Source organism: Zea mays, chromosome 4 (genome assembly GCF_902167145.1).
Source record: "Zea mays cultivar B73 chromosome 4, Zm-B73-REFERENCE-NAM-5.0, whole genome shotgun sequence".
NCBI lineage: Eukaryota > Viridiplantae > Streptophyta > Magnoliopsida > Poales > Poaceae > Zea > Zea mays.
Genome location: NC_050099.1, coordinates 187,548,341 through 187,573,592, shown reverse-complemented (window position 1 = coordinate 187,573,592; position 25,252 = coordinate 187,548,341).

Here is a 25,252-nt window from a genome sequence, read left to right as displayed (position 1 = left end):
GTCTATTAATACTTAATATGGCGTTAAAATATTGAAAGTAAGGACTCACTGTAGTAAGCTATTTCTGCAAAAGTATCTAAGTTGATTTTTGCTAAGGCCTCTCCTTGACTCCTACTTATCCAGCATACCCTTGAGAGTCTTTTCCTTAGTCGGGTAAGACTTGCTGAGTATTCCATACTCAGGGTTTATCCCTTTGTTGTTTTTAGGTGAGGAAGCGACAAACTTTTGTTGCTTCTGCTCCAAGGTGGTATCTAATGAAGAAAAACAAGAGTGAAGGTGCGGGAGGACGTGGTCCTCCGTGTAGGGTCTTTTTGTTTTAAAGTTTTCGGGAGGAGTTTTTGCCTCCCTTGATATGTAATAATACTACTCAGCACTCGTTTATAACTCTGGTCTGTAATAAGTAACTTGATCTTACTTTCTAAATAAATGTAAGTTCATGTAAAAGCTTCCGCATTTCTTTATCTCCGATGTTCTGTAATGTCTGCAAGACGGGTGAAACGTTCCTGGTAAGGTAAGGAAAGATACCGAGCTTGTCAAGTAGTTCAGGGGCACCTACAGGGTTGTCTGAGGTCCATTGGACAAGGACAACTGTAGGTGGGCCTAATTACTTGGGAGGTTCCGTCACAATAGCGATATATGGATGGGTAGAGTCTTGAGTAGAATCTGTGTCATGTGGTGTTGTGATATTATTGGTGGTGGAGTGGAGGTGCTTACCAGGAGAGTGGACTGGAGGCGAAGCGACACTATGCGTGTAGCCAGCAGAGCGGAGTAACTGAGTGGGTGGGGTGTTTGCCTTGGCTGAGGGTGTTGAGTGTGTGTGGAGAGGGAGAGGGTAGCTGGGTGTATTTATAGCTGAGTGTATGTGGTGTAGCACAGTGAAGTTCACTGTTGGTGAGAATAGTGACGAATGAATCGTCTGACTTAGTATGAACAGGAGAGTTATAGGCAGAATACAGGACAAGAGTATTTTGGGAGTTTTCTGGAATATGGACCATGCTTGAGGGATGACATGGTAGGATAGGGAATAGTTTGATAAGAATTTAGAAACAAGAATTATTGGAATCTGAGTTTGGGAGCCTGGTTCGAAGGAATCTCAAAGTTAAGCGTGCTCAACTTGGAGAAACCTGGGATGGGTGACCAGATGGGAAGTTCCCACTGGAAGGGAAATCACAGTCACCGGAGTTCGTATGACTGGAATATGGGTCTGGCTGGTCTTAGGTGGACTAGACAGCATGATGTATGAGTAGTTGAAATTTGGGGTGATCGGCTAATCAATGAATAGTAACGATGAATAGTGACGACGAAAAAAGTTACTATAGATATCATCAATGAGTAGTAACGATGATGAATAGTAACAATGAACAGTAACGATGGTGAATAGTGTCGGTGAATAGTAATGATGAATAGTAACGGTGAATAGTGATGGTGAATAGTGATAGTGAATAGTTCGTATGAACGAACGATGAATAGGAACTATGAACGAACGGACGAACGATCGAATGATCGGACGAACGAACGATCGGAATTTCGGCAGCATAACGGCAGGAAAAGATTATTTGGACGAACGAACGGACGAACGATCGAATGATCGTACGAACGAACGATCGGAATTTCGGCAGCATAACGGCAGGACAAAGATTATCTGGAAGAACGATGAATAGGGACTATGAACGAACGATGAACGATGAATAGGGACTATGAACGAACGATGAACGATCGAATGATCGAACGAACGAACGATCGGAATTTCGGCAGCATAACGGCAGGACAAAGATTATCTGGAAGAACGATGAATAGGGACTATGAACGAACGATGAACGATGAATAGAAACTATGAACGAACGATGAACGATCGAATGATCGAACGAACGAACGATCAGAATTTCGGCAGCATAACGGTAGGAAAAAGATTATTTGGACGAACGAACGGACGAACGATCGAACGATCGGACGAACGGACGAACGAACCATGAACGATCGGACGAACGATCGAACGATCGGACGAACGAACGAACAAACTAAGAATAGGGGACGAACGATCGAAGAACGATCGAACGATCCTTGTGCTAGTGTGTGCTTGTGTGGAACATGGAGTGGGTGTGTGGGGGGGAAGAGAGTTGCCATGAAATGGCTTGGGGTGGGATGAGAGGAGGCCCTTGCCCCTCTATTTATAGCCATGGTGGGGGGATTATGGGGAGGGATGAGAGGATTAGTGGGAGGATGAGAGGATTAGTGGGAGATTAGCATGTATTTGTCTTGTATAAGTGAGATTAGCTTGTAGAGCTCACTGTATGACACTGGAGGCATACGTATATGTATGAGCATGAGGAAAGTTATGAAGAAAATATTTGTAGGGACTTGAAAAATGATTCTAAAGGTATTTCTCAAGAGGAAAATACCTGGAGATATATCGGTGGAATATTTGGGCAGTATTTCTGGAAAGAACTTGAAGAGGATCACTAGGGAAATATCTGGGCAGTATTTCTGCAAACAATTTGAGGGGGATCGCTGGGGAAATATTTGTAGGATATTTTGAGGAGGATTTTAGAGAGAATATAGACCACTATACTTTATTTGTTGATATCAACTCGCAAACAAACATTTTGAAACGAAATTTGAAATTCATTTTGAATTTAGAGGGAGTTTGAGAAAATTTCAGGATTTGAATTTTTGGGATGCTACACAGGAGGCCCCCGCCCGTGCCCAAACTCGTGAGGCAAGGACGGGCAGAAGGCCATAGAGTTGGAGGTCGGTCCGTAGGCGGCCCCGGCTATCTCGTCGGCGGAGGAACCTCTTCCAGCTGCCGTGGCGGAAGGCGGCGCCGGGAGCGGCTCCGAAGCCACTTGCGTCCGAGAGCCGGGCACGCGGCAGCTGCCAGCGCCACGGACGGCGAACGCCCTTCCCCCCGATCACTGAGGGAAGGAGCAGGCCACCGCCCACGCAGGGGCCGACCCCAACTCGGCACACTCCCCTCCCCAGCACTGGTGATGAAAATCCTTGAGGCTGAGGGAGGGGCAGAGGCCGCAACCCGGCTTGCTTTCTCCCGCCATTGAACTGGAGGTCACCGTCTTGGGTGACCGCCGGCGGAGGGGTGCAGCCGGGCTGCATGATGAAAATCCTTGAAGCCGAACGATGGCTGAAAGGTACCGACTCCCACGGAGTTGCGTTCCTCCAACGACAAGGCGAAAGGACTGCGGGCATCCCCCATCCGGGGGCTCGGAAGGTGGAAAGACACGATGCATAAGGGAGCGCGAAGACATGGTCGCCTTTCAAGGGGGTCACCCTCCTTTTAAAGGCGACTCTCCCTACTTGCGTCCCCAGCCGTCGTGGGCTGAGTCTTCTCCAACACACTCTAAGGTCCTCCCCCTACGGCGCGGGGGCTGGGTCCCACACGTCATGCAAGCCGGCCCAGAGCAGAAGAAGCCAAACCGCCGCGCGCGGTGCATGCAACCGCCCAGCGGTTACAAGTAGTTCTCCACTTTTGCCCGGACCAGCGGGCGAAAGGGCGGGCAGCCATGCAGGCGGCATGCAACCGCGCCAAGTGGGCGCACCTCTCCGACTTCCAACGCGCCCAGCATGGAAGCCCACGCCCACGCGTCATGCAACCGGCGCGCCGGTCGCTACGTGCAAGCAACTACACCGCCACTCGCACGACTGCCACGCCTCCTCGACTGCGGAACCAGTGCCGCGACTCGAGGCAACCCTGCGTATGACCCAGCAGTGCCAGCCAGGCGCGACGGTCAATGCGGCCAAAAACGGGCCGGCAGTGATGGCGGTGGCAGGCGGGCGGGAGCGGCGGTCACGTCGTCAGCCAAGCTTACGTCCCATCCTGGGGCAGTGAGAGAGCCCTCTCTCACGGCATGAAGACGACGCGCCCGTGTTCCGTTCCTCGAACGGCTCGCGCACGCGCAACGGCCGCCCCGCGAACCACTTGCCCCGTTGCATTAACTCCGCGGCGGGACAGGCGGCGTCTCTGGCAGGGGAAGCGAGCGACGCTTCGCCTTCGCCATAATGACCGCGTCAAAAAAGGTACGCCGCGTCATTCGATTTCGTGTCCGGGAAAGGGGGATACCCCGAAAAGGACCCTTCTTCGTGAAGGAAACAGGCTCCGAGCCTCCCTACTGATCAGAGGTTCGAAGGCTGGCCCCTCGGAGGGGTTCAACAGCCGCCTCAGAGCACGTGGGCTCCACACCCACTACTGGTCAGAGGTTCGAAGGCGGGCCCCTCGGAAGGGTTCAACGGCTGCCTCAGGCCACTCGGGCTCCGCGCCCACTACTGATCAGGGGTTCGTAGGCTGGCCCTCGAAGGGTTCACAGCCGCCTCAGACACAGAGCGAGGGATGACCATGGGTATGTTCGATACATAACCAAGGCTCGGGCTACGCTCCCGAGGTACCCTAGGACATTTCCGAGACCAGCGGGAAAGATCTTGTAACGGAATCCCATCAGAGGGAGGCATCGAGCCCTCGGACCCCGTCGACAGGGGACCGGGTCCGGCAGATCACCCGCAGGTACTTTTGGGCGCGCCTCTGGGCCTCTAGCCGACCCCTAGCAAATGGGGCACGGACGTCCGCTCGGATTACCCGCCAGCAGCTCACCGGAGACACCATGTTCGGCGCCCACCGAGGGCAACATGGCGCTTTCCCCCCTCCTCCTTGCGGAAAGGCGACGCAGGGGCGTATATAAAAAAGTCGAGTCTGTCCCTGATCGTCCTCTCGCCCTGTGCAGAGGCTCGGGGGCTGCTCTCGCAAACCCGGCTCCGTCCAAACCGTTGACAACGTCAACATACCAGCCCGAGAACTTGGAACCCGACCGTGCACCCGAGCTACGGCCAGCTCGCATGAGGGAACAACCAGACCAGCCGAAGCATTACGCGAGGCATTAAGACCTCGGAGGAGTCAAACCACTCCTTCGAGGCCTCGGGGGCTACACCCGGCAGGTGCGCTCGCGCGCACCCACCGGAACGAAACGCAACCGAGAAAGGCTGGTCCCCTTGCAAAAAAATGCGACGAAAGCCTCCAAGCGAGTGCTAACACTCCCTTCGAGGCTCGGGGGCTACTGTCGGGGACCATAATTAGGGGTACCCTCAAGTCTCCTAATTCTCAGCTGGTAACCCCCATCAGCATAAAGCTGCAAAGGCCTGATGGGTGCGATTAAGTCAGGGATCGGTCCATTCGAGGGACTCGATCACGCCTCGCCCGAGCCTAGCCTCGGACAAGGGCAGCGGACCCCGGAGGATCTCCGTCTCGCCCGAGGCCCCCCTCCAGCGACGAACATACTTCCGGCTCGCCCGAGGCCCTGTCTTCGCCAAGAAGCAACCCTGACCAAATCGCCGCGCCAACCGACCAGATCGCAGGAGCATTTAATGCAAAGGTGGCCTGACACCTTTATCCTGACACGCGTCCTCCAGTCGACAGAGCCGAAGTGACCGCAGTCACTTCGCCGCTCCACTGACCGGCCTGACAGAAGGACAGCGCCGCCTGCGCCGCTCCGACTGCTGTGCCGCTCGACAGAGTGAGGCTGACAGGCAGTCAGGCCCGACCTCAGGCACCATAGGAAGCTCCACTCCGCCCGACCCAGGGCTCGGACTCGGGCTCAGCCTCGAAAGACGGCGAACTCCGCTCCGCCCGACCCAGGGCTCGGGCTCGGGCTCAGCCCCGGAAGATGGCGAACTCCGCTCCGCCCGACCTAGGGCTCGGACTTGGGCTCAGCCCCAGAAGACGACGAATTCCGCTCCGCCCGACCCAGGGCTCGGACTTGGGCTCAGCCCCAGAAGACGATGAACTCCGCTTCGCCCGACCCTAGGGCTCGGACTCAGCCCTGGCCTCAGCCGACGGTCTCCGCCTCGCCCGACCCAGGGGCTCGGACTCGACCACGGCCACGGAAGACAGACTCGACCTCGACCTCGGAGGAGCTTCCACATCGCCCAACCTAGGGCACGGACCGGCCACGTCGACAGGAGGCGCCATCATTACCCTACCCCAAGCTGACTCAGGCTACGGGGAACAAGACCGGCGTCCCATCTGGCTCGCTCCGCCAGATAGGCAATGATGGCGCCCCGCACGCTCTGTGACGACGACGGCTCTCAGCCCCCTTACGGAAGCAAGAGGACGTTAGCAAGGACTCGACAGCCCCGACAGCTGTCCTTTCGCCAGGCTCCAGCGCTCCTCCGACGGCCACGACACCACACGAACCGGGTGCCAAAACCTCTCCGGCTGCCACGACGGCATGTACTTAGGGCGCTAGCTCTCCTCCGCTAGACACGTAGCACTCTGCTACACCCCCCATTGTACACCTGGATCCTCTCCTTACACCTATAAAAGGAAGGACCAGGGCCCTCTTACAGAGGGTTGGCCGCGCGGGGAAGAGGACGGGACAGGCGCTCGCGTGAGGCCGCTCGCTCCCCCTCCCGCGTGGACGCTTGTAACCCCCTACTGCAAGCGCACTCGACCTAGGCGCGGGACGAACACGAAGGCCGCGGGATTTCCACCTCTCTCACGCCCGTCTCCGGCTGCCTTTCTTCCCCCCTTCGCGCTCGGCCTCGCGCCGACCCATCTGGGCTGGGGCACGCGGCGACATTTCACTCGTCGGCCCAGGGACCCCCCGGTCTCGAAACGCCGACAGTGTGTCATAGGGATTGGTCGCGAATGTGTTAATGAATTGCTAACATGCTTCATCGTAGATTAATGTGTTAGTGCGGCAAAAATTTGGTAAATCCTAAAGCATGCTTGGTGTCTTCTGCGCTCGGCTAGTGAGTCAGTCTAGGATAATTATATTTACGTATTCATCGTTGGTGTAGGTTAAATTAGGTGAAAAATGTAAATTACGTGACATATATTTAGTGTTTGGAAGATGAGATAGATTAATTTAGAAAGATGTGTTATCAAACATGTCTGCCGAAGTGCGTTGTAGTAGTGATGGCGTTAACTTGAACAAAGAGTCTCAAGTGCATGTCGTGCTATGGTTATATTTGAGATAGTAAATTATAAAAGTTGCGCAATATGAGGTTCGATTGATGTAGTTAATATTGATTGAACTGTAGAGAGGTGGTGACAGGCCGAAGTAGTCATCGCTTCCTCTGCGGTTAAGTCGAGGTCATGTGTGATCATGCTATTTACGTGGTGAATGTGTTTGTTGAATTTATGTGGTAATTTTAGTGCACTAAATGGCACGGATAAAAATTAGTAAGTCTACTTGTTAGTTCCCACTTGGTTATTTTAACTCTAACAATTGTTAAAGTGTTAGAATAATTCAAGTATCTAGAACGCGACAATTCTTGAATTATATAGGAGCTGAAAATTTATTGATTGCTGCTTTGGACTGCACGCATTGTTTTCGTTGTGTTGTTTGTTTGATAAACCAAATCATGTTTTCTGTAGAAAGGTCATATAGAAGAGTTGTAGATAACATGATTATCTTGTTTGTACTAAAATTTGACAGCCATAAACCTGATCGTTTAAGAGTTGTGCTTTTTCACAAGCCCAGCACCTGAATCTGTCGAATTTCTGAATAGATTTCAGAAATTGCAATGGTTGCTTAAGTTAATGTTGAAATAAGTTATTGGTGGTCACAAAAAAGTTGTAGATAACTCTATTATCTTACTTGTGTTAAAATTTGATAGCCATAGGTCTGACAGTTTATGAGTTATGCTTTTTACAAATTCAGTAACTGAATCTGTCCAATTTCTGTACAGATTTCAGAGACTGTACTGTTTGCTTAAGTTAATGTTTGAATCAGTCCTTGTAGATTATAAGAAAGTTGTAGATGCTTTTCTTATCTTGCTTGTGTTAAAATTTCATAACTAAAGGCCTGACGGTTTAAGAGTTATGAATTTTACAACTTGGTTGCTGTGTTCTATCCACTAACAGATTTCGAAAACTGAATTGTTTGATTCAGTTCAACATAGAATCAATTCTTGGTGGTTATAAAAGTTATGTAGTGCTTTTGCCAAGCTTTCCAAAAAGTCTTGGATCACTATTTTTGGTGGTCTGAAGATTAAGTTATGGATGTTTAAAGTGTGAAGACTGAATCTGTCCAGTTTTGGACAGCACAGTCTTCATAGTGTATTTTACCCTTAATACATGTTAAACTAGTCAGTGATGTTTATAAATAAATTGTAGAACATTTAATTATCTTTCCAGAAAGTCTAAAATCACCTTATTTGGATGTCTTAATCTTTAGTTGTGAATTTTTGAAGTTGCAAGCCTAAATCTGTCCAAATCTGGACAGAGCTGCTGTGATTGCACTTTTTGACTTTGCTAAGTGATGAATCAGGTTGAGGTGAAAATACCAAAGTTGTAGTTCACTTTTTAAGCTTTCTAGAAAGTCCTAGTTTGCTATGTTTGGATTAATATTTGAAGAGTTATGACTGAAACAAACACCTGCTGTGCTGCTGTCCTGAATTTGTTATGTTTGGTGGATGCTCTACTCTGTTGTGTTTGACTCGAGTCGACTGTTTTCCTCGTTTGATGATTGGTTGAACCCGCAGTACTGATAATATAACTAATACAATTGGGCCTAATTATATAAGTAACAAGTATACATCTCGCTAAGTTAGTGAACCTAATTAGTGCAGGTCTAATAAGTGTTTGCCTAGTGAATAATTTTAAAGCCCAATTAAGTATCTAGTTCCTTTTCAACTAAGTCTATCTATATATAAGTCGTAGCGAACTTGTGTACTTAACTAATTTAATGTTAGGTAACTAATGGATGATTAACGTCAACGTTGTAAATACTTGTGCTCATGCTTGTGTGGTCATGTTTGCATTGGTTAAGTAAAGTAAGTGTCGTCATCTTTCCAGTGGTAGTAGCTACGTATGCCCGAGGACGTGTAGATAAGTAAAGCTAACATGTGGTTGTCTGCGGTGTCTTCCACTTTAATGTTTAGTTCGTCACTGTGTCTTTGTATATCTTGTGTTATTTTTGTGCTACTTTCATTATATTCATACATATGCATCTTGCACCTCATATAGGACCGAGAGATGATGATCGAGCTAGTGATGTGGTGCCAACCACAAGATGCAGTCGGTGGACGACCCAAGGAAGGAAGGACTTAACCAGTGGATGCTCGCCAAGCGAGTACCTCTCCCAGCAAACACTATCTAAGTGTTAAAATAAAGGCAAGCCCCGGTTTTATGCATAACCCGTTCTATATGCTATTTTACTACACTTAATGATTGTAGGATTGAATGTGCACTTAAGTGTAGGAGTTGTTTGGAACCCTAGTTGCATGATCTCAGGAATCCCATTGAGATGAATACTAGTATGCTAAGCCGAGTAGCTGCTTTATTAATTAGGGATTTCGGTAGAAGTCGAGTGATTTTTCTAGCACTCGCGCGAGGTCAGGAAATTGGTTGTATCCACTTTCTTATCATAATGATGCTGGTTTCTGGACAACAATCCATGGGGATTGGTTGTCCACGGGATAAAAATTGGGATAAGGATTAAGGTTGGTACCGTGTGTCAAGCGTTTGAACGTACTAAGCACATGCCGAGAAATATGGTAAATCGGTAAGCCTAGTACCTGAGTGAACCTGGCAGTGGACATATCCCCTCACGCGACCTGAGACGTGGTCTCTCATTCCGGTTATGGTGGGTACAAGTGTGGTCACTGCACGACGGCAGTCAGGGTCAGTGAGGCATTGTACGCCAAGGCGGTGAGCCCTGATCTGCTGACGGGGAATCGATGGGGATGGTTGATGTGTGTGGGGACGGAGTGCCTCACCACGTCATGTGTTTAGGTTTACCTTGCAAGGTTTAAAAACTTGATTCGAATCGTCTGCTTCTCGCAGCTAATGAGACTGCTTGATCCATGCTGCTACATTGAGTAATAAGTGGAAATGAGGTGACTGACAAAAGATGTTGATTGGTAAAAATGTTTGATACCATGTATGATTAGCTAGGTACACATCTAGTCTAAAGGATTCTACTAAAACTTGAAAAGCTAAAACTTGATTTTAGACTCAGCTAGTGCTTTTGGCAAACCAAACCCCTCAGCCAAACAGCTGCATGTCTAGAGGTAGAGGAGTAGACTCCTCACACCGGGTAAGTCTAGCTGAGTATTAGTATACTCAACCTTGCTTGTGGCACAATTTTTGCAGGTACTCCTTAGGATGATTGGTTGATGGTGTGACTTGGCCTTCATCCCTGCCACCGGGATAGATGGTCGAGTGGGTTACTGCTTCCACAGGAGAGGACCAGGAGGAGTAGCGTGGCCATGTTTCGCCATGTTACTTGGTTCTTCTCCGTTAGTTATTCCGCTGCAATAAAATTTATGGTTATTATTTCTGAAACTCCGATAATGTAATCACTATTGATACTTATTAAATTTATGGTATTATGCTTTATTATATTTCTGTGTGCCTCACCTTCGAGTGAGCTAGTGGTATTCGATCCTGGTTAAGTGGCTTTATCGGACTAGATCCGAGGGACTCATGGGTTATTCCTATTTAAGTGTGGTCTAGCCTCTAAGGCGGGACTTAGTCACTTAAGTTGGAATAATTCGGGCGGTTCCGCCACAGCTGGTATCGGAGCGAATACCATTACAGAGAAGTCAATAAGTCATGATTCCAACCTTTTCTAAAGTAAAACATGCTTAGAAACCAATATTGGATAGATCGTCAGGACGATAAGTTAGACCTAGGACGTGAAGCCTTAGGAAATAGATGGGTACCTAGGTGGCTGTTTATATAGGCCATAAAGGCTACTACTACTATTAATAAGGATGCTGTAGAAGCATCCGAGAAAAGTAGTTAGGTCTGAGAAGACGACTAGAATGAGCATGCATCATGATTGTCGCATAATTGTCTCTTGTGCATTAACATGCTTCTCTCACCTTTATTCCAATAATAAAAAAACTTGTGAATAATGCGACGTACTGCTATGTTAGAAATGCCTTACCTCGTGTCAGATCGGTAAGTCTTGTTAGGTCGTGCTACGTGTTTCTCTTGCCTTGCTAGCTAGGTGGTATTGTAATTGTTCACCTCTCTTTGCCAATAAAAATTGTTGCCTGTTTTGCCCATGAAAAGACCCCCCTACTACCAACAATCTAGTGGTTCCCAAGTGAAACCTCAAAAAAAATCATGTGTGTGTTGGTATTTTCTAGCCCTTGAGTGGTTTACCCTTGAAATTACACATGCACAACTTATAGACCCCCACAGCTTGATCGCTAGACCGACCCAAGTCTCCTTGTGCACTTGTATTGTCAAAAAAATTTTGTTGTTGGTGTCTAGTTGCGCAAACCCTATCCAGGCCATGTTTCTTTCCATAGATCCTGTCCCGAACTTTCCTAACCTTTCTGGTGCCCATCATCTGACTACCTCTCCTTTCACCTGGATATAGCAATCTTTTTGTGAATCGTGTTGTGACCTTATCATCCAAATCTCCGGATCCTATAATGATTCTGCCCTATTATCTGGTTATCTGTTGCAACCCGTTCTCAAGTATCGGATGTTGATCTACCTAAATCTCTCCATTCGGGTCATTCTCATACTCTCTCTCTAAGGACCATGACGTCGATTTATCAACTTATCTCTAAACGGCATATCCATGTGGATTAGTGGATGTTGTTGTTATCTTTGGATCTCTCATGTCTCTAAAAGCTTATCAATCTCGATCTCATGGTTGGTTCCTCCTCATATTAAATATCTTATCAATCTTTGGCTGATAATCCCCGTGATGATCATAAAATAGTTCTCTGAGTTGAAGAAAATTCTCATGTGAGGCTCTTTTGCCGACAATCATCGCTTCAACTCTGATCACATTCTTATTTTCTGAGCCATACTCTCATGGGCTCCATCTAATTCTGCCACGTGGATTTATCGTTGGTTGCGTTTGGTAATGGTGTTATGACTAACGACCGATGGTACCGTGACGACACCGAGAGCCTACTATGGTGCACACATGGTTGAGCTGCTTGGTACGCGCTGGTATCGCGGTTAATAGTTGTGATCCATTATAAGACTACACCGATGTGCTATCTTTTGTGGACACTCTCAGAATGATCGCTGCATTTTGTCTCGATATGTCGCGATATTCTAACCAAATTTGTCTTCATTATCTTGTCAGATACCCTCTCATGAATGTGCATCTATCTTCAGTCTGGGAGTTACACGCTTCTCCACCCTTAAAGATCCTCATTCGAATCTCGAGACGAGATTCTTTTTAAGGGGGGAAGGCTGTGACACCCCAGGTGTCAATTTCGGGTTATGTCGGGAGATTTATCCTAATCTCGGATGCTCAGTGAAAATCTCTATTTCTCGCTCGCATATGTCTCTGATTATCCAGACTATTCGTACACATTTCATCGAATTCGGAGTTATTCCGTCTCACAGAAGGCCAAATTTGGAGCCTGTTAAAACTTTTATTTCTCAAAACGAATGCAAACTCGAAAATCATCCTTGAATTATAAATCTCATCTGAAGCCATTTAATCAAACTCTCGACGGCTGTTATTTGATCTGAGCCCGAGTCTGATTCCTCGAGCATCGATCTATGTCCGACTATTTTATCCGAGTCCGTACTCTTAAACGGAATACTCAGTATGTCGCCCTCTAATTAATTCTTACTCGGCTCAGCCTAGTATCTTTGTATCTAAACCGAATTCAAAGCTCACTCTGACAGCGATTTTAAAATGCCACGATTCGCCTTCTCCGACTAAAATTCAAAGCCGATCAGAAATCTGAGAGAAACATTTATTTCTAAAATAGTGCGCGAGGAATTATTTCCGAGCGAAATCAAATCCAACTCTCGGCCGAATTAATCGCTCAATCGTCCATTCGTCTGAACTCTATTTCGCTCTGTTCTCCGTAGAGACGATTTCTGCAGGAGCGTTTGTATTCCGGGAAATAATTAGCGATCCGATAATCCGCGTTAATCAAAACACCATAAAATAAAATAGAAATAAATTAGCGCGGCCCGAGTTAGTGTTTGGGCCAAATCCAGCCCAGCCTATTAGGCCCACTAAAGAAACCCTAACCCTAGGGCTTTTTCTATAAATAGGACCTCTCTCCCTTGCAAATTTGGAAAATTTCCATTCCCATCCCTCCATTTTTTTCCAGCCGCCACAACCCCTCTCCATGTCTTCTTCCCAGCCGAGCAGCAGCTCTGCGAGCTCCCCTCAATGGCGTCCTCCCCTCCTCTCCCACGGCTGCAGCAGGGAGCGCAGCTCCTCCCCGCGGCCACCATGGCGCTCGACGCCTCTCCCCTTCAAGCGCGGCAGCAGCAAATTGCCATGGCACCTTCCTCCCTCCCCTGCTATTTTTCTCCTATGGCAGAGCAGCAGCTCCCCTAGCCTCCCATGGTGCCCCCTTCAACTTCCATGGCCGGCACCCAAGCTCCAGCCCCTCCCCGCGAGCTCTCTCCTCTTGCTGCCTGGCCGAGCTCGCTGTTCTCCCTGCTCCACGGCGAGCAGCAGCTCATCCACCTCTTCCTCCCATGGTGTCCAGAAATTCCAGCAGCAAGGACTCCACAGCAGCAGCAGCTCGACCCTCCTCTCCTCGCTGGCGCAAACCTCTCCCATGGCGCGCTGCAGCAGACACCCTAGAGCATCCCCGCCATGGCTCGCGACCCGGCTTCCTCCCTGCTTGCGTGCTGCTGCGCAGTGCCCCGTCGGTGCTTGCTATGTGCTCGACGAAATGCGCAGCAAGCCACGCGTCGTCGATTTCCTGCAGCAGGCCCGGCGTCTCCGCGCTCTGCGGGCTCGCTGTTTTATAAGCGCAGTGAACAGCACGTCGTCGACCTCGCGCAGCAGCCGCGACGTCAGTTCACGCAGCCACATGGGTTCCCTCCGCGTCACGCCCTTGTCGTGCTCGACGAAATGGCGCAGCGAGCAGCAGCCATGAGATCTCGTCCGTATTGCTTGCATTGACCCGATTTGCGCAGCGCCTGCACGCCGTCGTCGAAACCCGTGGTGAGAAAACCCTCGCTGCCATTGCTGCTATTATATTTTTATTTTTTTGTGCTCGGTAAAACTGTTGAACGGTGGTGTGTGTGTCTAATCGCAGCTAGCCATCAATGCCATTCGTCGCGCACGCATGTTTGATACAAGACCGGTCGGGTGCACCACGTGCTTGCACAACTCAAATCCGATCCCGTTCAGGTTGATTGATTTATAGTTTACATTATGTATGATTTGGTTGATGTCAGGTAGTGCATGTATACGTGTGGATGTGTGTAAAGCATTCGATTATGCGCATTGGTAGGATCGTGTTTGCGATTAGAGAACAAGAGGATATTTGATGTGTGCGATCTGTAGTTAGTCTAATTAGGTTTTGGTCGATGATGTGCATGTGTGATTATGTGTGCGAAAATACATTGGTATGAATGGAAGCGTGTAGAGAGGAAAATGAAGTAGAAAAGAACTCCGGTGTTTTTATATTTTGATAGGAAAATATATGATGTCTTGTCTTATGCGAAGACTAAGTTTAAATAAATAAATGTGGATCATGTTTTAGGGAATGCATCGGTAGATGTTTATGTGAAGAGGGTATTGGTTTTATGCATGGGATCGGTGATTGTGATAGTCGATGCGAATGAGGAGTATGAGCAATCCGGTTGGAGTCACTTGCGCGGTTGATGCCTTGTGCGTATTTTGGGGACCTGTAGGTGCGTGGGTGAGCCGAGGTTATTTTGTTGTTGGATTGGATAGATATGTGGCTGCGATAGTTCCTTGGTGTGTCATAGGGATTGGTCGCGAATGTGTTAATGAATTGCTAACATGCTTCATCGTAGATTAATGTGTTAGTGCGGCAAAAATTTGGTAAATCCTAAAGCATGCTTGGTGTCTTCTGCACTCGGCTAGTGAGTCAGTCTAGGATAATTATATTTACGTATTCATCGTTGGTGTAGGTTAAATTAGGTGAAAAATGTAAATTACGTGACATATATTTAGTGTTTGGAAGATGAGATAGATTAATTTAGAAAGATGTGTTATCAAACATGTCTGCCGAAGTGCGTTGTAGTAGTGATGGCGTTAACTTGAACAAAGAGTCTCAAGTGCATGTCGTGCTATGGCAATATTTGAGATAGTAAATTATAAAAGTTGCGCAATATGAGGTTCGATCGATGTAGTTAATATTGATTGAACTGTAGAGAGGTGGTGACAGGCCGAAGTAGTCATCGCTTCCTCTGCGGTTAAGTCGAGGTCATGTGTGATCATGCTATTTACGTGGTGAATGTGTTTGTTGAATTTATGTGGTAATTTTAGTGCACTAAATGGCACGGATAAAAAATAGTAAGTCTACTTGTTAGTTCTCACTTGGTTATTTTAACTCTAACAATTGTCAAAGTGTTAGAATAATTCAAGTATCTAGAACGCGACAATTCTTGAATTATATAGGAGCTGAAAATTTATTGATTGCTGCTTTGGACTGCACGCATTGTTTTTGTTGTGTTGTTTGTTTGATAAACCAAATTATGTTTTCTGTAGAAAGGTCATATAGAAGAGTTGTAGATAACATGATTATCTTGCTTGTACTAAAATTTGACAGCCATAAACCTGATCGTTTAAGAGTTGTGCTTTTCACAAGCCCAGCACCTGAATCTGTCGAATTTCTGAACAGATTTCAGAAATTGCGATGGTTGCTTAAGTTAATGTTGAAATAAGTTATTGGTGGTCACAAGAAAGTTGTAGATAACTCTATTATCTTACTTGTGTTAAAATTTGACAGCCATAGGTCTGACAGTTTAGGAGTTATGCTTTTTACAAATTCAGTAACGGAATCTGTCCAATTTCTGTACAGATTTCAGAGACGGTATTGTTTGCTTAAGTTAATGTTTGAAGCAGTCCTTGTAGATTATAATAAAGTTGTAGATGCTTTTCTTATCTTGCTTGTGTTAAAATTTCATAACTAAAGGCCTAACGGTTTAAGAGTTATAAATTTTACAACTTGGTTGTTGTGTTCTGTCCACTAACAGATTTCGAAAACTGAATTGTTTGATTCAGTACAACATAGAATCAATTCTTAGTGGTTATAAAAGTTATGTAGTGCTTTTGCCAAGCTTTCCAAAAAGTCTTGGATCACTATTTTTGGTGGTCTGAAGATTAAGTTATGGATGTTTAAAGTGTGAAGACTGAATCTGTCCAGTTTTGAACAGCACAGTCTTCATAGTGTATTTTACCCTTAATACATGTTAAACTAGTCAGTGATGTTTATAAATAAATTGTAGAACATTTAATTATCTTTCCAGAAAGTCTAAAATCACCTTGTTTGGATGTCTTAATCTTTAGTTGTGAATTTTTGAAGTTGCAAGCCTAAATCTGTCCAAATCTGGACAGAGCTGCTGTGATTGCACTTTTTGACTTTGCTAAGTGATGAATCAGGTTGAGGTGAAAATACCAAAGTTGTAGTTCACTTTTTAAGCTTTCTAGAAAGTCCTAGTTTGCTATGTTTGGATTAATATTTGAAGAGTTATGACTGAAACAAACATCTGCTGTGCTGCTGTCCTGAATTTGTTATGTTTGGTGGATGCTCTACTCTGTTGTGTTTGACTCGAGTCGACTGTTTTCCTCGTTTGATGATTGGTTGAACCCGCAGTACTGATAATATAACTAATACAATTGGGCTTAATTATATAAGTAACAAGTATACATCTCGCTAAGTTAGTGAACCTAATTAGTGCGGGTCTAATAAGTGTTTGCCTAGTGAATAATTTTAAAGCCCAATTAAGTATCTAGTTCCTTTTCAACTAAGTCTATCTATATATAAGTCGTAGCGAACTTGTGTACTTAACTAATTTAATGTTAGGTAACTAATGGATGATTAACGTCAACGTTGTAAATACTTGTGCTCATGCTTGTGTGGTCATGTTTGCATTGGTTAAGTAAAGTAAGCGTCGTCATCTTTCCAGTGGTAGTAGCTACGTATGCGCGAGGACGTGTAGATAAGTAAAGCTAACATGTGGTTGTCTGCGGTGTCTTCCACTTTAATGTTTAGTTCGCTACTGTGTCTTTGTATATCTTGTGTTATTTTTGTGCTACTTTCATTATATTCATACATATGCATCTTGCACCTCATATAGGACCGAGAGATGATGATCGAGCTAGTGATGTGGTGTCAACCACAAGATGCAGTCGGTGGACGACCCAAGGAAGGAAGGACTTAACCAGTGGATGCTCGCCAAGCGAGTACCTCTCCCAGCAAACACTATCTAAGTGTTAAAATAAAGGCAAGCCCCGGTTTTATGCATAACCCGTTCTATATGCTATTTTACTACACTTAATGATTGTAGGATTGAATGTGCACTTAAGTGTAGGAGTTGTTTGGAACCCTAGTTGCATGATCTCAGGAATCCCATTGAGATGAATACAAGTATGCTAAGCCGAGTAGCTGCTTTATTAATTAGGGATTTCGGTAGAAGTCGAGTGATTTTTCTAGCACTCGCGCGAGGTCAGGAAATTGGTTGTATCCACTTTCTTATCGTAATGATGCTGGTTTGTGGACAACAATCCATGGGGATTGGTTGTCCACGGGATAAAAATTGGGATAAGGATTAAGGTGTGGTACCGTGTGTCAAGCGTTTGAACATACTAAGCACATGCCGAGAAATATGGTAAATCGGTAAGCCTAGTACCTGAGTGAACCTGGCAGTGGACATATCCCCTCACGCGACCTGAGACGTGGTCTCCCATTCCGGTTATGGTGGGTACAAGTGCGGTCACTACACGACGGCAGTCGAGGTCAGTGAGGCATTGTACGCCAAGGCGGTGAGCCCTGATCTGCTGACGGGGAATCGATGCGGATGGTTGATGTGTGTGGGGACGGAGTGCCTCACCACGTCATGTGTTTAGGTTTACCTTGCAAGGTTTAAAAACTCGATTCGAATCGTCTGCTTCTCGCAGCTAATGAGACTGCTTGATCCATGCTGCTACATTGAGTAATAAGTGGAAATGAGGTGACTGACAAAAGATGTTGATTGGTAAAAATGTTTGATACCATGTATGATTAGCTAGGTACACATCTAGTCTAAAGGATTCTACTAAAACTTGAAAAGCTAAAACTTGATTTTAGACTCAGCTAGTGCTTTTGGCAAACCAAACCCCTCAGCCAAACAGCTGCATGTCTAGAGGTAGAGGAGTAGACTCCTCACACCGGGTAAGTCTAGCTGAGTATTAGTATACTCAGCCTTGCTTGTGGCACAATTTTTGCAGGTACTCCTTAGGATGATTGGTTGATGGTGTGACTTGGCCTTCATCCCTGCCACCGGGATAGATGGCCGAGTGGGTTACTGCTTCCGCAGGAGAGGACCAGGAGGAGTAGCGTGGCCAGGCTTCGCCATGTTACTCGGTTCTTCTCCGTTAGTTATTCTGCTGCAATAAAATTTATGGTTATTATTTCTGAAACTCCGATAATGTAATAACTATTGATACTTATTAAATTTGTGGTATTATGCTTTATTGTATTTCTCTGTGCCTCACGTTCGAGTGAGCTAGTGGTATTCGATCCTGGTTAAGTGGCTTTATCGGACTAGATCCGAGGGACTGACGGGTTATTCCTATTTAAGTGTGGTCTAGCCTCTAAGGCGGGACTTAGGCACTTAAGTTGGAATAATTCGGGCGGTTCCGCCACAGCCAGGACGCATAGCTCGAGCAAATCCGCGGGATGCAGGCCAGGCTCGATGAGGGAGCAGGAACACTTGAGCCGCTCCACCGGAACATCGGGCAGGAATGGGCAGACCAAGCTCCGGCTGGAGAAGCGCGTCATCTACCCCAGGGCATCCAGCTCTGCATTGCCGACGACGTCAGGGCAAGGCCGCCACCGGCTTCCAGTGGGGTCGGCCAGAACCTGGCTACAGCAACGATACTTCTCCGCGCGATGCCGGAGCCATCAACCACCGAGGGGCGGCGTATCCAGGGAGAGCTCAAGAATCTCCTGGAGGATGCCGCGGTCCGACGGGTAGAAAGCTCTGCCTCCCGAAGGCAGGGGTACCCCTCGGAGCATCGCGCCGCGACTTCCCGATTCATGCGGGAAGCCTCGGTCCACACTGGGCGCACGCGCAACACAGCGCCTGCGGCCCCGGGTCACCTCGGCAACGAGCACCACCACCGCAACCGTCGAACCCACCTCGACGAGAGGGTGCATCGAGTCTACCACACCAGGCATGGGGGACGCTATGACAACGGGGAGGATCGGAGTCCCTCGCCCAAACCACCCGGTCCGCAGGCTTTCAGCCGGGCCATACGACGGGCGCCGTTCCTGACCCGGTTCTGAACCCCGACTACTATCACAAAGTACTCGGGGGAGACGAGGCCGGAACTGTGGCTCGCGGACTACCGGCTGGCCTGCCAACTGGGTGGAACGGACGATGACAACCTCATCATCAGCAACCTCCCCCTGTTCCTCTCCGACACCGCTCGAGCCTGGCTGGAGCACCTGCCTCCGGGGCAGATCTCCAACTGGGACGACCTGGTCCAAGCTTTTGCCGGCAATTTCCAGGGCACGTACGTGTGCCCTGGGAACTCCTGGGATCTCCGAAGCTACCGCCAGCAGTCGGGAGAGTCTCTCCGGGATTACATCCGGCGATTCTCGAAGCAGCGCACCGAGCTGCCCAACGTCACCGACTCGGATGTCATCGGCGCGTTCCTCGCCGGCACCACCTGCCGCGACCCGGTGAGCAAGCTGGGTCGCAAGACCCCCACCAGGGCGAGCGAGCTGATGGACATCGCCACCAAGTTCGCCTCTGGCCAGGAGGCGGTTGAGGCCATCTTCCGGAAGGACAAGCAGCCCCAGGGCCGCCAGTCGGAGGATGTCCCCGAGGCGTCCACTCAACGCGGCACCAAGAAGAAGGGCAAGAAGAAGTCGCAAGCGAAACGCGACGCCGCCGACGCAGACCTTGTCGCCGCCGCTGAGTACAAGAACCCTCGGAAACCTCCCGGGGGTGCCAATCTCTTCGACAAGATGCTCAAGGAGCCGTGCCCCTATCATCAGGGGCCCGCCAAGCACACCCTCGAGGAGTGTGTCATGCTTTGGCGCCACTTTCACAAGGCCGGGCCACCTGCGGAAGATGGCAGGGCCCACAACGACGACAAGAGGGAGGATCACAAGGCAGAGGAGTTCCCCGAGGTCCACGACTGCTTCATGATCTACGGTGGGCAAGTGGCAAACGCCTCGGCTCGGCACCGCAAGCAAGAGCGTCGGGAGGTCTGCTCGGTAAAGGTGGCGGCGCTAGTCTACCTAGACTGGTCCGACAAGCCCATCACCTTCGACCAGGGCGACCACCCCGACCGCGTGCCGAGCCCGGGGAAATATCCGCTCGTTGTTGACCCCGTCATCGGCAACGTCAGACTCACCAAGGTCGTCATGGACGGAGGCAGCAGCCTCAACATCATCTACGCCGAGACCCTCGGGCTCCTGCGGATCGATCTGTCCTCGGTCCGGGCAGGCGTGGCGCCTTTTCACGGGATGATCCCCAGGAAGCGTGTTCAGCCCCTCAGACAACTCGATCTGTCCGTCTGCTTCGGGACTCCCTCCAACTTCAGAAGGAAAACCCTCACGTTCGAGGTGGTCGGGTTCCGAGGAACCTACCACGCAGTGCTGGGGAGGCCATGCTACGCCAAGTTCATGGCCGTCCCCAACTACACCTACCTCAAGCTCAAGATGTCGGGCCCCAACGGGGTCATCACCGTCGGCCCCACGTACCGACACGCGTACGAATGCGACGTGGAGTGCGTGGAGTACGCCGAGGCCCTCGCCGAATCCGAGGCCCTCATCGCCGACCTGGAGAGCCTCTCCAAGGAGGCGCCAGACGTGAAGCGCCATGCCGGCAACTTCGAGCCAGCGTAGACGGTTAAGTTCGTCCCTCTCGACCCCAGCAACGACGCCTCCAAGCAGATCCGGATCGGCTCCGAGCTCGACCCCAAATAGGAAGAAGTGCTCGTCGACTTTCTCCGCGCAAACGCCGAAGTTTTCGCGTGGAGCACCTCGGACATGCCTGGTATACCGAGGGATGTCGCCGAGCACTCGCTGGATATCCGAGCTGGAGCCCGACCCGTGAAGCAACCTCTGTGCCGATTCGACGAAGAAAAGCGCAGAGCCATAGGCGAGGAGATCCACACGCTGATGGCCGCAGGGTTCATCAAAGAGGTATTCCATCCTGAATGGCTTGCCAACCCTGTGCTTGTGAGAAAGAAAGGAGGGAAATGGCGGATGTGTGTAGACTACACTGGTCTAAACAAAGCATGTCCAAAAGTTCCCTATCCTCTGCCTCGCATCGATCAAATCGTGGATTCCATTGCTGGGTGTGAAACCCTGTCTTTCCTCGATGCCTACTCAGGGTATCACCAAATCAGGATGAAAGAGTCCGACCAGCTCGCGACTTCTTTCATCACACCTTTTGGCATGTACTGCTACATTACTATGCCATTTGGTTTGAGGAATGCGGGTGCGACGTACCAAAGGTGCATGAACCACGTGTTCGGTGAACACATTGGTCGAACGGTTGAGGCTTACGTTGATGACATCATAGTCAAGACGAGGAAAGCCTCCGACCTCCATTCCGACCTTGAAACGACATTCCGGTGTCTCAAGGCGAAAGGCGTAAAACTCAATCCCGAGAAGTGCGTCTTCGGAGTTCCCCGAGGCATGCTCTTGGGTTCATCGTCTCCGAGCGGGGCATCGAGGCCGACCCGGAGAAAATCGCGGCCATCACCAACATGGGGCCCATCAAGGACTTGAAATGCGTACAGAGGGTCATGGGATGCCTTGCGGCTCTGAGCCGTTTCGTCTCGCGCCTCGGCGAAAGAGGCCTACCTCTGTACCGCCTCTTAAGAAAGACCGAGTGCTTCACTTGGACCTCCGAGGCTGAGGAAGCCCTCGGGAACCTGAAGGCGCTCCTTACGAACGCGCCCATCTTGGTGCCCCCCGCCGCCGGAGAAGCCCTCTTGATCTACGTCGCCGCTACCACTCAGGTGGTCAGCGCCGCGATCGTGGTTGAGAGACGAGAAGAAGGGCATGCATTGCCCGTCCAGAGGCCGGTTTACTTCATCAGTGAGGTACTGTCCGAGACCAAGATCCGCTACCCGCAAATTCAGAAGCTGTTGTACGCGGTGATCCTGACGCGGCGGAAGTTGCGACACTACTTCGAGTCTCATCCGGTGACTGTGGTGTCATCCTTCCCCCTGGGGGAGATCATTCAGTGCCGAGAGGCCTCGGGTAGGATTGCAAAGTGGGCGGTGGAAATCATGGGCGAGACAATCTCGTTCACCCCTCGGAAGGCCATCAAGTCCCAAGTCTTGGCGGACTTTGTGGCTGAATGGGTCGACACCCAACTCCCAACGGCTCCGATCCAACCGGAACTCTGGACCATGTTTTTCGCTGGGTCGCTGATGAAAACAGGGGCAGGCGCGGGCCTACTCTTCATCTCGCCCCTCGGGAAGCACCAGCGCTACGTGTTGCGCCTTCATTTCCCAGCGTCCAACAATGTGGCCGAGTACGAGGCTCTGGTCAATGAGTTGCGCATCGCCATCGAGCTAGGGGTCCGACGCCTCGACGCTCGCGGCGACTCGTAGCTCGTCATCGATCAAGTCATGAAGAACTCCCACTGCCGCGACCCGAAGATGGAAGCCTACTGCGATGAGGTTCGGCGCCTGGAGGACAAGTTCTATGGGCTTGAGCTCAACCACATCGCCCGACGATACAACGAGATTGTGGACGAGCTGGCTAAGATAGCCTCGGGGCGGACAACAGTTCCCCCGGACGTCTTCTCCCGAGACCTACATCAACCCTCAGTCAAGACCTGACGACACGCCCGCGCCCGAGAAGGCGCACTCGGCTCGGCCCGAGGCGCCCTCGGTTCGGCCCAAGGCATCCTCGGTCCCCGAGGGTGAGGCACTGCGCGTCGAGGAGGAGCGGAATGGGGTCCCGCCTAATCGAGACTGGCAAACCCCGTACCTGCAATATCTCCACCGAGGAGAGCTGCCCCTCGACCAAGCCGAGGCTCGGCGACTGGCGCGGCGCGCCAAGTCGTTCGTCTTACTGGGTGACGGGAAGGAGCTCTACCACCGCAGCTGTTGGGAACTTGTTCTCAAATGCTATGAGTTAAGAACAAGGCAACACAAAAAATATTAATCGATAAAATCCTTCGTCCTTCGAAGCATTATTTCCCTTGGGATATAATGATTTTCAGACGAAGGTTATGAAGGGTGTACCTTCATAAACTCAATATAAAATGACGAAGAATGAATCATAGAAAACATGAAGGATAACATAGACAATTATATATTATTATTAACTTATTTTTGTATTACTATTATGAAGAAACACAAATGACATTGGATTACAAATGTACCTTCAGCTTGGAAGGAGATGAAAATACAAGTATGACGCAAAAACAAAATGCCCAGTCCCTCCCCCTGTACGGGGATACTGTTCACCTATTTATAGACACGGGACACAGCCCATACAAAATTACATTCATGTCCTTTACATTTGGTAATAATTCTATAGTAATTCACCGAGGTCTGAATAGCCTTTTCATCTTTAAGTCGGTTTCATTTTCTGCTAGCGTGCCGAAGCTTTCCCGCTCACATCTTCGGCGCTGTATCAACCTTCGTATTACTTTGGGCTTCTCCTACTGTGATTCCGACTCGAGTCCGAAGGTACCTGTTCACACATTATGCTCCAGAAATACTGTTAAATCCTGTTTTTGAGGACCTTCGTAAGCCGAAGGCCCCCAATAGCAGCCCCTCCGGCATCCTCCAACGATGCATATCCATCACCGAAGGCCAGGAGCTCTTACAAGAAATACACTCGGGGGCTTGCGGTCATCACGCAGCGCCCCGAGCCCTTGTTGGAAACGCCTTCCGACAAGGTTTCTACTGGCCGACCGCGGTGGCCGACGCCACTAGAATTGTCCGCACCTGCCAAGGGTGTCAATTCTACGCAAGGCAGACCCACCTGCCCGCTCAGGCTCTACAGACAATACCCATCACCTGGCTGTTTGCTGTGTGGGGTCTGGACCTCGTCGGTCCCTTGCAGAAGGTACCCGGGGGCTATATGCACCTGCTGGTCGCCATCGACAAATTCTCCAAGTGGATCGAGGTCCGACCCCTGAACATCATCAGGTTTGAACAGGCGGTGGCATTCTTCACCAACATCATCCATCGCTTTGGGGTCCCGAACTCCATCATCACCGACAACGGCACCCAGTTCACCGGTAGAAAGTTCCTGGACTTCTGCGAGGATCACCACATCCGGGTGGACTGGGCCGCCGTGGCTCACCCCATGACGAATGGGCAGGTAGAACGTGCCAACGGCATGATTCTGCAAGGACTCAAGCCGAGGATCTACAACGACCTCCACAAGTTCGGCAGGCGATGGATGAAGGAACTCCCCTCGGTGGTCTGGAGTCTGAGGACAACGCCGAGCCGAGTCACGGGCTTCACACCGTTCTTTCTAGTCTACAGGGTCGAGGCCATCTTGCCCATGGACTTAGAATACGGTTCCCCGAGGACGAGGGCGTACGACGACCGAAGCAACCAGACCGACCAAGAAGACTCACTGGACCAGCTGGAAGAAGCTCGGGACTTGGCCTTACTACACTCGGCGCGGTATCAGCAGTCCCTGCGACGCTACCACGCCCGAGGGGTTCGGTCCTGAGACCTCCAGGTGGGCGACTTGGTGCTTCGGCTGCGACAAGACGCCCGAGGGCGGCACAAGCTCACGCCTCCCTGGGAAGGGCCGTTCGTCATCGCCAAGGTTCTGAAGCCCGGGACATACAAGCTGGCCAACAGCCAAGGCGAGGCCTACAGCAACGCTTGGAACATCCGACAGCTACGTCACTTCTACCCTTAAGATGTTTTCAAGTTATTCGTACACCTCGTTCACATACAAAGTCTAACCATCAAGGAAGGGTCAGCCTTGCCTCGGCAAAGCCCGACCCTCCCTCGGGGGCTAGAAGGGGGGAACCCCCTCTGCGTCAAAATTTTCCTCGGAAAAAGTCTTTCTGCCAGAACGTCTTTTGTGCTTTTTGACTACTTCAAAAGTGGGATCCTGAAAACGACGGAGTACACGTAAGCAGCCAAGGTCGACCGAGTCGAGGGACTCCTACGCCTCCGGGATACGGATACCTCACTCATCACCTTCTGCGATAAGTAACTCACGCTCGGATAAGCGATTCCGCTGACCGAACAAGTCTTAATGCTCGGAAACCTTTCTGCCGAAACGATTTTTCGGGCCTTCTCGACTACATCGTTAGCAGAATCCTATGGACGAGTAAGAGTACACGTAAGCGGCAAGGCCGATTGAGCCGAGGGACTCC